The following is an 18416-nucleotide window of genomic DNA, read 5'->3' as shown; positions in this document are numbered from 1 at the left end:
AGGACATAATTGCAACATGTATATTGATTTTTACAGAGATAAGAAAACAAATGTTTGTGGAGATTGGACTTTAGTTTATTACATTTATTTCCCCACAGAGCTGATGTTTCTCCATTAGGGGAGGAAAAAAAAAAGACCGTGTTCTTAAATGCATTGTTTTGTGCTTTTTTTTTTTTCCAGAGATGCTTATTAAGTTATTGCCTGATCCCACTGGCTCTATCTCTTTGCAAATTGGTTTGTCTGGAAGGAGGTTACACTTCAGGCAGCTTATGAAGCATCTTTCTTTCTTTCCCCCCCCTCCTTAATTGTTTGCATTAAAGAAGTGACATCTCACCATACATGGGAACTCAAGGCAAAATCCTTCCTGCTCCGTTGTGGAAAGTGGGGCAAAACAACACTGTGACAACCGTATGGGAGAGGTGAAGCTTTCCTTTATCCATCAGCACGCTGGCTTTGGCCGTGTAAATTAGTCAGCATTAATCCTGTGTGCTCCTAAGTCTCCTGGTAGCTGTTGAGAGCTCGCTAATACCGCTGCTTAATCATGGCTCAGGTTCTGCTTTACATGTCAGCCCAACAACGCTCCCAGGTCCTCCTGATTGGGATTTAAGTTCCGATTTCTCTTAGAGCATAATCAGGCCTGAATGGGAGATTAAAATAATGAAAGTGAACTTTAAGTGACATTCAAACACCGTCACCTGCTGCCAGCTCCGCTTCCCCCCTCTCTGCATTCTGGGAGCTGCAATTTACACCATCATTCACTGCGGGGTGATTACAGCTGCATCTATTCAATGTGCTGCAGCAGCCTGAAAGCAGCATGTTCAGCTGTCAGGACCTGAGCTGTGCATGGCTTCCAGGAAAGCTCAATATTTAGAGTGTGTGATGGGGGCTGAATGCTCACAGAAAGCCAGGACTGATTCTGAATTAGTTTTCTCGTCGTGGCATTTACAGATTGTAATGAATACGTATTATGGTTGTGGTGTATAATAGTAAGGGCTTTATTGATTTACAGATCATTATTTTACTATACATCCAGATAACAGCAACCTGCAGAATTACTCATGTGGTCGGGGTCAGCTGCTGATCCAAAGCCTCTTGTTATCTATTCTATTCAGATCTGGGGCTGCTTAAATCAAAGTCCAGCACAAACAAGCTTGAGACAACAGGAGAATGTGAAGCAGAAGGGGCTGCTCCTGTTTGGGGATCCCATTTATATGGACCCCACAAAGCTGCCCAGTGGGAAGGTGGTTCTACAGTAGCTGGCTGAGGTGGGATATTTGCACAACTTCACTCCGTTATGAGTTTCCCATTCTTCTTTCTTTCCTATCTCTTTTTATCACAAAGGCAGAAGAATCAGGAGGGAGGGAAAGATTCCCCATTGGTATTTTGAAATGGAAATATACTGCAGAAAGTTTAAGGAACAGGTTGAGAAAAAGCTTTCTAATGGGGGAAAGAAGCAGAAATCTTCATGGGGAGCAAAGTCTGATGTGATGGAGGAGAGCAAGCAACCCAGTGACCTAATGGCACGTGTCCTGCTGCCTGGGCATCTATGTATATGGCATAGGAACAGTGACTGCTGACTATAGGAGTACTGGCAGCGGGATGCTGCTCTCTCTTAAACACCGCTGCTGTGAAATCAGCTTTCAGCCTGACATCCCCAGCCCTATATTTGCTCAGGGAATGGAATCCAAATCTTCCTGCCCTGCAGTAATGCATAGATCAAGCATTGTTCTGCTGCCTCCTCTGGATCCCCGCTCTCCCCGATGTCAGTGCGTGCATCTGGTTGATAAGGAGGGGATGGAGGAAAGCTGATTCTCAAGCTTGGTGTGCACGAGCAGCCTGGCACCAGTGGCACAATGCTACCAAAAGCAGTGACAAAATTCAGCTGAGGGATGTGGGATGCACTGATGCTGAGGTAGGGGAGGCAGCACGAGGTGATGTTGCCTCTTCCATCCCAGCACTGTGCTGTGGTCTACGGTGGGGCTGTATCTGCAAACTGCACATCAATGGGAGATCTATGGTGCCGTGATGCTGTTGTGAAATGCTCTGGTGGTGGGAGAGGAAGGAGCAGGAGGAGGAGTAGGGCAAGGAATGCAGAAGAGGTTGCTGATGTAGTGCTTTATCCTGCACCTCCCCAAGTGATTTCACCAGAACCCTGTAACAGTGCAGGTGATCCAGCAAGCAGCATCATGAGATGCTTATGGAAGTGATAACTTGATATGAGGTCGTGCCATGTTTTCCTGCTTGGTATCTCTTCTCCCTTCCCATCCGTCCACAGTGACATCTGCTGCCTTTATCTCCCTCTCAGCAGCAGGGATGGGAGCTGAAGAAAGCTGCCAGGCAGGAGCCTGGCTGTGCTCCCTGGGAATCTCCCATCAATCTGCTGTTTGGAGGCGATAAAGCCTTTGCCTCGGATGTTTGCAGTGCATTTGTGTTGTGCTGTAAAGATCTGGAAGTGCTGCCAAGTGCACTGCAGCTCCCTTGTGGCAGTGGCTTTGTCCCTGCTGGGGCTGCAGCTGGTGGGACGCATGCCTTGCATTGCATCTCGCCTCCCCTGCCTTAGAATTCCTGCCTGCGCCTTTGATTTTGCTGCCGTGCTGGGGACAACACGCTGTTCTGTTCATTTGTTTTCTGATAATCTCCCCTGGTCTCCAAGGCTTCCTTCCCATTGCTGCAACTGCTGGCTGCTAATTTCCATCCAAATCAAGTGTGGCTCGTGGCTGCTCGGCATTCAGGCACAGCTTTTAAGGGCTTAGCACAGATTGCCTTCCAATGAGCTGGGGTACAATGGGAAAGGAGGGATGCTGCTTGCAGGGGGGCAGCTCCAGAACCTCCTGTGTGCCAAAGTGCCACGTCCTGGCTGCCAGGAAGGAGATGTGGAGGTGTTCGCTTAAGAATCAGAGGAATGGACTGTAATTCTTTACAGAACTCTCATACAGAACTCTCATATGCTTGGTGGATGAGGGATTTTGACTGTTAAGAAGCTGTTTGTAGGTATAACTGTGCATCTTGTTTTCACGCATCCATCGCGTTTCCCAGTCTTGGCTCCTTCTCTATGGATCTTTCACCATCATTATGCTGATCTGATGCCATGTTTGCTCTGGGAACTGGAATCATCCCCAGAATTACTTGCAGTGCCTTTGGGAAACTGCAAGGTGCTGATGCTCACATGGTGCTGCCCAAAGCAGCAGGAGTGCAAAGTAGGATTGTGATGTGGAGAGGAATAAGAGGAAAGGAACAGCCTAGGACATACCTGGAAGAACAGAAACAGACCCAAAAGCACAGGCTTTTAGCAGCCAAAGTAGGATGCAGGGCAGTAATAGGCCATTACATGCACTTGGGTGGGATGGTGCAACTATACAGGTGTATTTATGGCTGCAGATGCAGAGCAAAGGCTGGGGCACCACAGGTCTTGAGGAAGCAATGGGAGGATGAATGCTGACAAAGCATCAGAAATCAAGGCAGTGCAATCGCTGTGGCTTCCTATCTGCAACTGGGGCAGCTTTGCAGCTCTTTGATTCTAATTACCCACAGATAATAAGCGAATACAATAGTGGAGGATATTAAAATAATTTACAGTTCATCGAAGAAAAAAAGATTGGGATCGTTTGCCTTCAGTATATCCGTTTCTGTAACGAGGATCCTACCCAAGAGAGCATCCAATCAGCCCCTCCTGACAACTCTCGCCAAAGAATCCGTTACAGCTATTAGCAACAAACTTATTAGCTGGTAATTAACTCTGTAATTAACTGGAAGAGACTTCAGCAATCAACACTGAGATCTGGTGTGAACAAGTCGTTGCATCGAGCACCATTATGCCTGGGCAGGTCGATGCATGGTGACAACAGCAAGTGTCCATGTGCAGCCAATGGGACTGTAGCAGCATCCCATGCTTTCCAGCTCTTTAGATGCCAAAGTGCAACCCAGTATCTCCCGACGAGTTGCTGAACGACAACAAAAAAGCCCATTGCAATGGAGTTCTTTGCATTGAAGCACTGAATTCATCTCTTCCTCTTCGTTTCTCACAAAGATATTGTCGCCTTCTGATCTTCGGGCCGCTCTCTCCAGTCTGCTTTTCAGCACAACCAGGCACTCCAGCTCAAGTGGGTTTTATTCCCAGTCTCTCCCTCCCCTGCCCATCCCCTTCCCTCTCCACCCACTCTCACTGCTGTGTTTAATGCCGCCTGCTCTCCTGCGTGAGAGTCGCCTCCGTCTCATCGTGGATCTGGAGGGACTGGGAGCAAATTCGGTATTTAATAGAGCCATCCTCAAGGACACCAAGGCAGCTATTCAGGAACGATCAAATGACAGGTTTGAATATCAAACAGCAGCCCTGACAGCCAGGGAATCAGACGTCTCTCACCGTATACACCTGATATCCTAATCTGAAATGAGAATCTCGGGGGAGGCACGGCCTTTTCAAAGGGTGCTTTTTGGAAGGAAAAAAGGGAACTTTTCCCTCTGCCTTCAGAAGTTTGAACAAAAGTGCATCCATTCAGAGGGATCGTTTATCTGCGGTGGCAATCAGCTTAAACGCGTCCCATTATCAAGCTGCCTGTTACTGTACATCAGCAGGCGCTGCTACGACAACGCGGCTGAGCGCGGATAACACGCCGGTAATTACTTGTCTGCAACACAAGCTCAGCTGAGGAAGAGGAGGGGCGAGCAGGGAGTCAGGATGAGGATGCAGAGGACAGGGAGGGGCTGGGAGGCCTCGTGCTGCTTCACCCAATGGCTTTGTGCCATCATATTCCCCTGGTCCCAATGGGATCATTGCGGCCCCATTGCATCGCGCTGCTGCTCCATCCCAGCACTGACACCCCATTACCTTCAGCCCACGTCTGCACAGCTGCTGCCTTTCTCATCTCCAAAAACATGTAAGCAGGGCTGTATCTCTATACCTTATATGTATATTTCTTGATATATAACTTAATAAAAGTTTATGGACCTAGGATAAGGAATCCACGCTGAATAAGATGAACCAGGATTGAAATATGGTCCAATTAAGTCTGTAACAGGGCTGGCTTTACTTTGAACATCCTCCAACTTGAAATGAAATCTCCACCGAAGGAGATAAATCAGCCAACATAAAGCACTGCCCTGCTCAGCACGAGCTGGGCCGGGAAGAGCAATCCCAATAGGAGTCTTCTCTGCATGCTCTACATCCTTCCCTCCTACCTCCTCTTCATCACTTGGGATGCTCATTGCCATCCTTCCTTGCTTGGTCCCAGTAGGAATGGGGTGGAAGCAGCCCAGCCTGGCCCTACATCTCCCCTGCACTGGGCACACAGTGAGTGCCAGACCCCTGTGCATCCCTGCAGCACCAGCACTAAGCATCAAATTGTTTTGCCATCGTGCTCCCACAGCTGCAATTAGCAAATTCATGCGTCAGTTTTATTTCCCCTTATTCGGCGTCCTCTTTTTTTTCTCTTTCCCTTCTGCCGCCGCTTGAAGAAAAGGAGATTATTTTTAATTACAGTTTTACACTCGATTAATGAACGTCAACAATGTGCTAATGAACGGGACGGCGGCACGTGGACACGATGTGCTCGCGTGGCTTTCAATGAGTTTCTATAGGCATCGTTATTTATCTGCAGGCTGCTCCGGGGAGAGCTGGAAATGGGGAAAGGCAAAGCAAGCAAAGAGCAATGTGAAATTCTCCTGTATGTGGGCACATGTAATGCCTCAGGCTTTGACCTGGTCCTGGGATGGTTCTGAGCATCCCTGGGTCTGCGATGGTGGTGGTGGCAGTTTTCTATGTGTGCATATAACTCATTGTTATTGGAAGTTGCATCCTGGTGTCACTCTGCATAGTTAAGAACAAAAAGCAGCGTTACTGTAATTTTCTGTTTCGTGGTGATATCACCCGCGGAGTTTGAGGCTTTGTTTTTCATCAAAAGCAGCTTTACGCTCTCCCCCCCCAAATACAAGGAAATGTATGGGTTTTCTGCATGTGGAAAAGGTCACTCCATCATCAAAACCCGCCGCCTGACACGCTGTTTTTATTGAGGTGAAAGGCAGAAGTATTGAAATTCTGCCAAGCTAAATGAAAAGAGAAAAGCGAGCTCTCCAAAACAAATAGCAACCCTCCAAAAACCTGCTCCTGCAGAGGTGTGGGTTTGGGGGCTGTGGGTTCAGCATTTCTCTTCCCATGTTTCCTCCCTTGCAGTCAACTTAATGGGGGAGCATCATTCTGATGGGCATCCCTCTTGCTACAGGGCTCTGTGCTGCCCTTTCCTCCTTAAATCCTCCTCGGGAGCCTCCTTAGCTCACAGCTCTTCGGGTGATCCGGAGCGTGAAGGACGCTGCAGAGCTGCAGCAGGGTTGGGAGGAGGATGTGGGGCAGGGATGGAGACCACAGCATCCCGATGGCGCCCAGTGCACTGAAATGATGTATGCTAAATCTGTCCTCTTTTCCTTGTAAAAACTGCTATTTTGGGCTTATTGCTGTTGCTTTCTGTTTATATTTGGTATATTTATTGTATAGTATGTTAGGTGCAGTAACAATAAGCCTTTACTTTGCAAAGTCCAGCTCTCTTTTTGCCCATCTCCCTTTGTATTAAGGCAGCACCCACCCACCTGTCCATCCATCCGTCTATCCATCCATCCGCCCACCTTTCCACTTATCCTCCTATCCATCTGTCCTTCCATCCATCCATGTGTCTGTTCATCCACCTGCCCATCCATTTGTCCATCCATCCTTCTATTTGTCCTTCTATCCATTCATCCATCTGTTCATCCACCCTTCTGTCTGTCCTTCTATCCATCCATCCTTCTATCCACCCTTCTATCTGTCCTTCTATCCATTCATCCATCTGTCATCCATCCTTTCCTCTGTCCTTCTGTCCACCTGTTCTTCCATCCATACACCTGTACATCCATATGTCCATTCACCTGTCCATCTATCCATCTGTTCATTCATCTGCCTGTCCATCCATCCTTCAATCTGTCCTTCCATCCATCCACCTGTCCATCTGACCATCCAATCATCTTTCCATCCATCCTTCCATCTATCTGTCCATCCATCCATCTGACCATCCATCCATCCACCCCCTTATCTACACACCTGTGGCCTTGCTCTGCCTGCAGCACGTGGAAGGAAAGCTGTGCATTAAAACACTCCCCTCCTTCTCAGCATTTCTGATATTATGAGGAATGTCGGTGAGGATTTGGGGTTTTATCTTTAGAAAACACACTGCGTACCAGCTCTGTGTTTTTATGGTGACAGTGTCCCTTTAAGGAAGAGATTTATTGAATTCCTGAAGTCTCAGCCCAAATCAGTAAATACTGACAGGTTGGATACCCACCCCTCCATCCCCCCTCCATATGAAAAAGAAAAAGCAACCCAAAGGAGAAGGCAAAAGCAAATGCAAACGGTATATATTTGTCTGCCTCCCGCAGAAGGGACCTACACTCATCCTATCTACAAGGCTCAATGTGCATATGTCCCCAGCATGATAAGGCTCCTTTGAAACCATTTTCAATCCCCGTGCTCCGTTGCCATTGGCTGCCTTGTTGCCGAAAATTTACCATGAAAGGAAAGGGGGGGGGAGGTGGTGAAAACACACCCAAAAAAGACTCTCGACTGAATCAAATCTGTTTACTCTCAATTCATAGAGCGTTTCCCTTCCCCCCCATGTGGGCTGTGCCTGTATCCCAACGCATTGGCACCGCATCCCCATCACCATGGGGTGGGGGATCCACCAAGACCCCATTGATTCTGCAGTGAATTCCAAGTCAGGGTTGGGGGTGGGGGATGACTGGGTGGCACCTCGAGGTGGAGTCAGCCCTGCAGTTGTAGCTCACATTATTATTTATGAGCCTGGGAGCCTTTTGTGATAGGAATGCGGTTTGATCCCTCAGCTAGAAAGTATCTGCTGCTGTCTCACCCCTTCCTGTCTCATTCCTGAGCAGGCTGAGGCTGCCGATGCTTTCTGTTTTCATCTCTAATAATTGCTTAATGGTGACGATTAAGCTTGGCAACGCTCTGCAAACTGTCACTCTTGGAGGGTTTTTTCCCTAAAAAAAAAAGACTATCTGCTTGCGAGATAGTCTGCTCTTTTATTTTTATTATTATTACTATTTTATATCCTTTCTTTTCCTCCAGTGCCTCCAAGAGAAATAATCAAACTGTAGTTTTGGGTGAGGGGCTGACGAACCTCAGCCTTTACTTACAAACTGTGACCTTTGGGGAGAGCTCCATCCATAGCCCACAAGCAGCATCCAAACACAGCTGTTGTAAGTCAGTGTTAATGCACAGACCCTGATCTCCATGGTGTTAAACCATGAGTACGAGCTTGGGGAATCTCACTACTTTGCTTTTGGGGTGAGGTTGGGTGCAAGCAAAACAGTGAGATGCTCAAACCCCAGTGAGGTGTTGTGCCCATCACTGCATTACACACACAATTATCTTGTAGTAACATTAGTTTTTGCCTGTGTATATGTTATAAGGTTTATTAATGACAGGCAAGCTTTGGAATTGGATCCCCAGGCTTTAATGGGCTGTTTCCTTCCACCAACATATGGCTGCTCATGGCTGTCCCATTGCTGAAAACACCACGTTATAGCAAGAGGGGAAAACAGTCCGTGTCACCCTGAAATGTTAGCAGAGTAATTGGGAGACGTGGCGAAACGACGCACTAAAACACCCCGTAAAACCAAAGTGCTTCATCACCATAACGGATGAAAATATATGATTGCTAAATAAAGACAAACCCCCAATGCTGGGTTGGATCTGATGGCTGTGCTTTGTGAGCACTCATTGGCATTGAATGGGGGCTGGTCTTAGGGGAGGGGAACTGCTCCCGGTTTGGGGCATGTAGGATCCCAGTTTGGGACACGTAGGAGCCCAGTTTGGGACACGTAGGATCCCAGTTTGGGGCACGTAGGAACCTAGTTTGGGACACGTAGGAGCCCAGTTTGGGGCACGTAAGAGCCCAGTTTGGGGCATGTAGGAGCCCAGTTTGGGGCACGTAGAAGCCCAGTTTGGGGCATGTAGGATCCCAGTTTGGGGCACGTAGGATCACAGTTTGGGGCACGTAGAAGCCCAGTTTGNGTTTGGGGCATGTAGGATCCCAGTTTGGGGCACGTAGGATCACAGTTTGGGGCACGTAGAAGCCCAGTTTGGGGCATGTAGGATCCCAGTTTGGGACACGTAGGATCCCAGTTTGGGGCACGTAGGATCCCAGTTTGGGGCATGTAGGAACCCAGTTTGGGGCACATAAGAACCCAGTTTGGGGCACGTAGGAGCCCAGTTTGGGGCACGTAGGAGCCCAGTTTGGGACACGTAGGAACCCAGTTTGGGGCACGTAGAAGCCCGGTTTGGGGCACGTAGGAGCCCAGTTTGGGGCTGCAGGTGGGTCTGTTGCTGGTTTGTATGGCGTTGTCCACTTCATCTCCTGTTTTCCTGCCCTTGTTGTTGTGTGGATGGAAAGCTGAGCCCTGTTTGTGCTCTTGTAGCCTCTCCTCCCACTGAGCAAAACCACCCATAAGTAAAATAAGAGGATTTTTACTTAAAAATTAAAAAAAAATTAAAAAAAAATAAATTACCACTCCTCATTTTATTCATAGTAGCTAATTCCATTAATTATGTTATGATGCAATTAAGCATTTCATTTCCTAGCTATTAAAGCTTAAATTATTTATTAATAATTACAGATCATTAGCTGATAATGTTCACTAAGCAGCTCAGGAACTGAATAATTCATCTGCTGAGGATCCCCCTCCCGCCTTGAAACGTGGCTCTAACTTTTGCCTGTGCATTTGGGTGCTCATGTTGCAGCCTGGGGAGCAAACACCCCCTTCCAATGCTTTATTGCCACGTCCTGCAAAATCCTTATGTGTTTTTAGCCCTTCCAGCCCATGAACAATGAAGCAGAGGCCGGTGCTGCTCCTCCTGCTCCAGCCTTGGCAATGGGAAAATGCACTTTGGGATGCAGGGGAGAGGAGCTGGGATGGAGCCCTGAGCCTCGGGGGAGAGAGTAAAAGGCACTTCAGTGTAACGCAATTAATTGCTTAATGCTTGTATGGCACTGTGGGGATGTAAAGAGTGAGGTAAGAGCTCGGTGTGTTGATGCTGGAAGCTCTGAGGAGTGGTGTGGTGTGCTTGGAGCCAGAGATGTGCTCTGTGTGAAGGTGGGAGTCCGTTCTTCTCCCTTTTCCCATTTTCCCCTCTTTTTGACTTTTCCCATTTTGTTGCTGGGGAAAAGGGAGAAGGGGAAAAATGGGGCCAGGCCTAGAGGAGTTTGTTACCTTTGTAACATGCTATTGTAGATCTTGCAGGAGCAAAAGTTTGGGCTGAGCCCATTGCATGGGATGCAGAATCAGTGCTTCACCCCAGACCTGGGCCAGGGATGCTCTGAACTGGGATGGCAATGGAAATTGCCCTTCAGGACACAGATTAGCCTGGAAATTGAGATCTGTTGGGGAGCAAAGTGGCAGAGCCCTAGGAGTGGTTGGGATAAACCCAAGGGATGAGTGGGATAAAGTGTTTGTATGAACACTTCTAAGAGCCCAGCACTGCCTGGTGGGAGGGCAGCAGGGTTGGATGGGGATGGTGCTGCTCTTCCCATCCTCTCCTTGTGCCTCCAACAACGCTGCCCAAAAGACATCTCCAAAGTTCTCTGGGAGGTGGGGAGCAGAAAGCAGCATCTTCCATCAGCAGCACAGCTCCCTGCAAAGAACAGGGAAGGGTTTTGTTGCCTGTCTGCCTCCTAATGCTTCTTACCATCAATTAACATTTCAAAATGAGACGGCATTCACGGCTGAAAAAAGCCGGAGGTCTCAATTTGAAAGCATCGGAGTTCGACTTTCTGATTATTTCAGCTCTTTTCTTTTGTAAGTGGGGGAGAATTCATTGAAACGGATCCTTTTCAGCGCTGATTCTGCTTCTGATAAAACAGTGTTTTTTAATTAAAGGAAAAATTACCAGCGGTGAGGCTCCATTTGCTTGCAGAGTTAAAGAGGGGCTGTCGCAGCAATGGGGACAATGTGTGTCAAGACAGACAGCTCTCAACCCACACTCAGTGCTGAGAACTGTGTCCAGATGTAATTAAGAGGCGGACTAGCCTAGAAATGCCTTGAACTGCAATAAATAATTCATACAGGCGAAAAACAGAGGAGGTTTGCAAGGCTGCATTGGGATGTTCCAAAGCAGGGGCCATCAGCTGGAAGCCCTCGCCATGACAAGAGCAGCTTTAAAGCAAAAGGGAGATTGCATTTTCCCATGTAGCATCCCATCCATACTGTGGCAGGCTTTGCTAAAAGCCTTGGATCTTTCAAATAGCTCTGATTCAATGAATGAAGGGGAGGGAAGGATGAATCGATGTCAGCAATAAACAGAATTTGTTGCATAAAGCCTGGCTTGAAATCCAAGTCGTGGAGTGGAGCTGAGGCTGCCTTTTAAACTTAATTATGCACATGTTTCTCAGCCAGAGTTTATTGAATCATATGGTATGAACCATAAACAAACACTAAAAACCTGGCTGAGCTGATTGCTGCGAGCAACAAAATGATCTTTAAAGACCAAATATTTATTTCACAATCCCAGAGGCGGGAGGGAGGCAGTGGGATCCCCCATGCAGGAAACATCCCCATCACTGCTCTGCTGCCTCATCCTTCATCCCCAGCCTTCAGGGCTTGGGAGCATGAGCTGGTGTTGGGATGTTGGCTTTGGGATGATGGCTTTGGGGTGATGGCATTGGGATGATGGCTTTGTGGGGGTGATATTGGGATGATGATGGCTTTGGGGGGGGTGGCATTGGGATAATGGCTTTGGGATGATGGCTTTGGGGTGGTGGCATTGGGATGATGGCTTTGGGATGATGGCTTTGGGGTGGTGGCATTGGGATGATGGCTTTGGGGGGGTGGCATTGGGATGATGGCTTTGGGGTGGTGGCATTGGGATGACGGCTTTGGGATGATGGCTTTGGGATGGTGGCATTGGGATGATGGCTTTGGGATGATGGCATTGGGATGTTGGCTTTGGGATGATGGCTTTGGGGTGGTGGCATTGGGATGACGGCTTTGGGATGGTGGCTTTGGGGTGGTGGCATTGGGATGATGGCTTTGGGATGATGGCTTTGGGGGGGTGGCATTGCGATGACGGCTTTGGGATGGTGGCTTTGGGGTGGTGGCATTGGGATGTTGGCTTTGGGANGGGTGGCATTGCGATGACGGCTTTGGGATGGTGGCTTTGGGGTGGTGGCATTGGGATGTTGGCTTTGGGATGATGGCTTTGGGGGGGTGGCATTGGGATGATGGCTTTAGGATGATGGCTTTGGGGTGGCGTTGGGATGATGGCTTTGGGATGGTGGCATTGGGATGATGGCATTGGGATGATGGCTTTGAGGTGATGGGGTGATGGCTTTGGGATGATGGCTTTGGGATGATGGCTTTGAGGTGATGGGGTGATGGCTTTGGGATGATGGCTTTGGGGTGATGGGGTGATGGCTTTGGGATGATGGCATTGGGATGATGGCTTTGAGGTGGTGACATTGCGATGATGACTTTGGGGTGGTGACATTGGGGTGGTGACATTGGCGTGATAGCTTAGGGTTGTTGATGTTGGGGTTGGGGCATCATGGTGGTGATATCATAGGATGCTCCTCATAGTGTGGGGATGTCACAGTGCTCTTTTGTAGCACTGACCCAGCTCTTTCCTATTTTTAGGAGTTCTGGGCTATTTGAGGTCCATCACTGCCCTGTATCATTCACCTGGATGTGGTTTGTAACCCACCTGCACAAAGTGGGGATGCAGCTATGAGCATCCCCTCCACCCTGAAGGGCTTTGATAGGGGAAAGAGCTGAGGCTTGAAAAGAGCCCCATTGCTGCTTTTGGGGCAGCTCAAGTGGACACCACAAGAACACCCCTTATACCCCACAAACTGCTCCCTCCACCCATCCCTAGCGCCTTCACTGTGCCCCCATGATGATGCAGTTCGGTATCCAGCTTCCCATATCCCAAAGGGGAAGAAATATTTGTTTGCAGTCGGATATTTATTGAAGAAATAGAAGATAGATATCTTCTTTTCTTTGGGGGGGGAGAGGGATGAGAACAAACAGAGCAGCAGAGGCCGCCTCCATCCGCTGCCTTATCGGCGCTCCAGTTCTCCTTCATCTGCTTTGAAATCTCCGCGATTTACTCTTCCTTCCCTTGCAATGTTTATGGCTTTTATGTTGCTGTTTGAAGGTTATTTATAACAATTATGTAAGGAAGGAGGAGCGCCACAAACTGAGGTAATTTACTGTAAAATATCCAAAAACTCTAAAGTTAACTAATTAATTAAATAATCACCAACAGTTGCCTTTCTGCAGCGTTCCATTGCTGCAATAAAGCTCGGGGTGGGCATTGCTGACTCATGGTTTGCTTCTGATCACACCCAAGCAATTAAATTCAATTAAATTCTGCTTGGGAAGAAAGAGCAGCGATGGAGGAGGCAGCACCCACATTGGGAGCCATGCACTGCATTGGGAGGCAGCACAGCTCCATTGGGAGCGATGCTACAGGATGGGAATGGTAACAGGGCTGCAGGAGTGTGGCCAAGCAGTGAAGGAAAGGAGCTTTTCCCTGTTGTCCTTGCAGGGCTGGGAGCCCTTTTGTGGTGCTGGCAGCAATTGGAGGGATTGAAGCTCTCTGTGGCAGGGGGTTTATTCAGGTCCGCCTCTGCAAATGTGATTAGGATGGCTTAAAGAGAATCGCTCCTTGATAAGGCGACCAAAAATAATAATAAAGAGAAAAGCTGAATGGGAATAAATGAATTTGTTGGGCTGAACAATGATGGCTCAGTCATTAGTGGAAGGGAGCCAATGATGGCTTGGTCATTAGTGGAAAGGGGCCAGTTCTGATGTTGTATTTGTGTTCTCCCTTTGGTCTCTCCATCACTTTGTTGACCCTCTCCCACTCTGTCCTCCCCAGCAAGAGGAAAAAACGCAGCCAAATGAACCAAGTGCATTGAGTAACATGGAGGAACCCATCACCCTGCTGGGCCCGTGTCCTCATCCCCAGCCCCATCCAGGCTGAACCTTGGCTTGGGGACATGGGGACCACTTATAGCTGTGCCTTTCAGCTCCTTTGGAAGGATAAAAACCGTTTTCTTCTCTTTCTTTGCGTGTGCTTTTGTTTTTCCTTTGCTTTTCCAGTGACATAATTACCTTACGGCAGGCGTTTAAGCGGCATCATAAACAAGATGGTACATAAATGGAGTGAAAATAGGGAACAATTGACTGTAAATAAATACACAGGTAGCAAGAATGATAGCAAAAAAAGAGTTGTCTGATGAGACAAAAGCCATCAGACATGAGCTGAGGTGACAGCCTGGGCTCAGAGCCACGCAGGCACAGGGTTGCAATGAACCATGCCAAGGAGCCCCAGGGCTCTGCATCCTGTAGGGCTTTGGGGGGGATCCCATAGCACTCCCATTTCCCCCCATCCCTTTGGGATGCCCCATAGGCAAACACTGCCATGCAAGCAGCCCCCACCGTGTGCTGCCCTCCTGCTTTGAAGCTGCCTTGAAAGAGAATTTCCAATCAGCCCATTTGTGCTCGGTTTTACTGGGAGGCATCAAGGACTTCATTCTCCCTCTCCCAGCCCGTGTGGTTTTAAAGCCAAAAGTCTGTTCAGGGGCTGCGGGTGATTTTCTTGTGTGAAGACAAAGGAGTTTTTGTTGTTTGGTGTTTTTATTTTGTGTGTGTGGTGAAAAAAATAAGTAAATTTAAATGATGTTTGCCAAGTCACCGTGGGCTCTTATCAGCCCTTTCCATTTCCCGAGGAATCCCATTCTCTTTTCTGTCCTCTATGAGCTCAAGACCTAGATCTGAAGAGCTGTTCATTATCTGCTTTGCCTTCTGATAAGCTCCTGTTTATAAATTCGCCTCCCCTCGTATACATCTCCATTTGTTTCTCCTGATCTATTCGTTTTATCCTGGAGATAAGGCTTTTTTTTTCCCTGTGGCTGGCGCTGGTTCCTCCATTGGAGCCATTGGGTTTCACCTCTCTTTTGGGATGCTGGAAGAGCTGATTGGGATATTTGATTTTCCTCCTCCCAGAGCATCAAATAGCTTTGGAAACTCCTTTCTTCCACCCCCATGACTTCCCATAAAGATCAGGTTGTGGTTGCAGCCCTTAATGAAGCTCTGCTTTATTATATCCTAAGGATAGGTGATAGTTGTGGTCTCTCCCCGGTAAATATTTACTGACTGCAAAGTTTTCTCAAGTAATCACTTGGGGGAGAAAAAAAAAGGGATATTCATCACGCTGATGTCAGATCATGGCCTCTTTGTTCCTTGTAAAAGCCAGATCCATCATGCTCCTTCAGAGCAAGGACACGTGGAAGGTCTCTGTCGCTGCCATGAAATATGCCATGCTGCAGAGGCCACCATGACCGCGGCTGGGAGAAGTTTGAGCAGACCCGACTTTTCCTTTTAATTACTTTTCCCAGTGGTTTGAGGCTGGAGATGAGGAGGCTGATGCAATGTGAGGATGGAAATGTTCCTGCAATGGGGGAGATCTGCAGCTGAAAAATAGGTTGGACTCAATGGATGCTCACCTGGGCTGCAGGGAAAACCCAAATCCCGACCTGAGGTTGCTTATGGATGGAAGGGGGCAAATATTTGCTGCCGGGTCTTAAAAACCAGATGGAACAGCATTCATTAGGGATAGGGCAGGAGGTTGCAGCAGGCAGCTCCATCCTGGCATCCCAGCGGTGCTCCACTGAGTGCATCCAGCTGCTGGGATCATGTCTGTCCTTGCAACTGCAAGGCAGGGTGAGCAAGCTGGCTCTCCTGAGCAGCATGCCAATTGTTTGCCTGCGTGCACAGCTGTTCAAAGGCAATAAAAATTACCCTCCTGCCCCGCAGATTTCTGTCTGACATCCCATTTGGGTTTGATTTGTGGGAGGAGGAGTCCTGAGCTGGCGTTTGGGCGGCAGCGATCAGGATGCAGGGAGCAGAGCATCCTTCCTGCAGGATTAAAGATGCACGAGCAGATAGGGAGTGTTAAACGTGACTCTGCTGGGAGCTGGGCTGCTTTGCTGGCTTCAGCCTCAGCCCTTTGCACTCTGCTTCCACTGTTGGGATCCTGGAGGGTGGCTGAGAGCAGATGGTGATACAGAGGATCTATCACATTTCATGCACATCCCTATGGCTATGGAGGCAACGAGCCCAGCCAGCAAGGAGCTTATTGCTGTCATAAAAGGGGTTGTGGTTGTGCTCGTATCCTGCATCAGAATCACAGTGAATCCTGCAGGCGGATCTTGTCTGGATGCCCTGGCCATGGCTTGCACCCCAATATGAGATGCCCACTGCCAATGCTGCCCTCTGCATCCCCATATTCCCTCTGTCATCATACATCTGCCCTGCTCACCACCCCTCCCAGAGCCCCGATGTGCTGCTGAGCCTCTGACGCTATCTCAGATCTATTTCAAGGCTGTTATCACCCTCACCTCTGGACACCGACATGTTTTCATCTTCAGCTCCCCAGCACCCGGAGCTCTGCTCACACCCCCGCTGATGCTGTTATTGAGCAGCTCTGGGCCAATCTCCTGGTGCCGGGGGCTCTGTAGGGGATTAGGAGTGAGTGGAAACCCTGCAGAGAGTGGGATGGGGACGGTGCAGGATGGAGATGACGTGGCGTTGGCATGGCAAGGAGCTGGTTCCATGCAGGGAACTATTGGAGCCGTCCTTCTCTTTTCTCCTGGTGTGATTTCTGCTTTCTGGGAGTTGTGTTCCTTCTTCTATTTGAAGTGTAAAGAAAAAGAAACCCCATATTTAAAAGGGAATAGGGGAGGGTAGGGAGGTTTGGGATATCAGAGGGGCATTATTCACATTCCAGTTCGTCTCTTGGGTGTCAACTTGTGTTACTCTGAATGTCTCTAAGCACCGACACAGCGCGTGGGCCTTGGGGTAGAGCTGCACGGTGAGAACTGCGGGGTGAAATTCAAATTGGCAATGGGGCTTTTGCCAGAAAGGCATCCCGAATCCAAACAGCGAGGGCTGAGCAGAGCACCGAAATCCCAATTAGCTCTGAATTAAGGCTGGTGGGAGGTGGAAAAAGCGAGCATCGATTTGCGTTATGATTGCAAATGTGCCCTTGTTCCTATGGGAGAGAAGAGGGGTGGGAAACCTTTGCTCTCCAGGAGCCCTGGGGAGATGCATGATGCTTCTGCAGCAGCTCACAGCTGGAGGTGCTGTTGCATTGCTTATCCCTTATGGGGCACTGCCCTCTGCACAACTATGGCATAGGGCTGTTCCCACTTAGCTCCCACTTAGTGCCTGCATCCCTCCTATGGGAAAGGGCTTGCCATGGAAACCCATCCTTTTCCTTTTTTGACCACGTTCTGTACCACCATTCCAGAGGGGACCTGTAGTGGGAAGGAGTGGATAATAAGTTTGGAAACAAGAAAAGGCAGAAGGAAAACGTTTGGATAAAACGAGGGGCTGGTATTGAGGGCTGGAAGCCAAAATAGCACCCACTACAATGGGCCCATCCAGCCCCACTGCCCATCGTAGCCATTCTGGTGCTATTTTGGCTTCCAGGCACTGCCTGTGTGCTGAGCAACCTCTCGCAGCCACCTGAACTTTAATTCCAACAGGGACCAGCACGAGCTCTAACATTTTCTTGGAGGAAAAGGTTGTTACTGAGATTATTGACCTGGAGGGCAGAGTTAAAACAGACTGGAAATGGTAAAAAAAAAATAAGGATTCCATTTTCTACCTGGACTATCAAGGCTCCCAGCAAAGTCTTCTCATCTCTTTGCTTCCTCCTTTTTCTTTTCCTGCTAACAGGCATTTTTTAAGGTCACGGTGCCTGCTTGCTGTGCATTATCAAGTAATTTGCACAATATATTTCTTCCTTCTGTGTATCTTTACTGATAATGCATCAAATGCCAGAGTGCTAACAGGAGGTTTCGATGCAGGTGTTTGCTGTGTAGGCAGCAAGAGCTGAACTGTGCCTCCAAAGGGTGGAGGTGAGAGCTGTGAGATATGAGGAGGATGGGTAGGAAGGTGTGGAAAGGTGGCAGCATTGAGTTACACTGGGAGGAAAACCACTGAATGAACCGTCGATATTATTGTGCTGGATGGTGATTGCAATGGGGATTCACCCAATGGGGGCTGTCTCCTTGGGGGTGGGGGGAGAGGCTTCTCTGTTCTGATGCCATAAAAGGGCAGAAGAGATGCTCTGGGTGCTTTTTGTGACTGGAGCTGTGGCTGGCATTAGCCATCAAGGGATAGAGGCAGCCAGAAGCCATAGGGTGCCCATACGTGATGCTGGCCCCCATCTTGGGATAGAAGGTTTTGTGGGAAGGTATCGATCTGAGTTTTGCCCTGGATTCAGTCCACTTCGCTTCAGCCATAGGCAAAAAGTCTCCTTAGTCATCTACTTCCCTCTACAGTCACTGGGAAGAAACAGCATCTCTGGCAGC

This window comes from Coturnix japonica, chromosome 22 (genome assembly GCF_001577835.2).
Source record: "Coturnix japonica isolate 7356 chromosome 22, Coturnix japonica 2.1, whole genome shotgun sequence".
Taxonomy (NCBI): domain Eukaryota; kingdom Metazoa; phylum Chordata; class Aves; order Galliformes; family Phasianidae; genus Coturnix; species Coturnix japonica.
Note: the sequence above shows the minus strand (reverse complement) of the source record.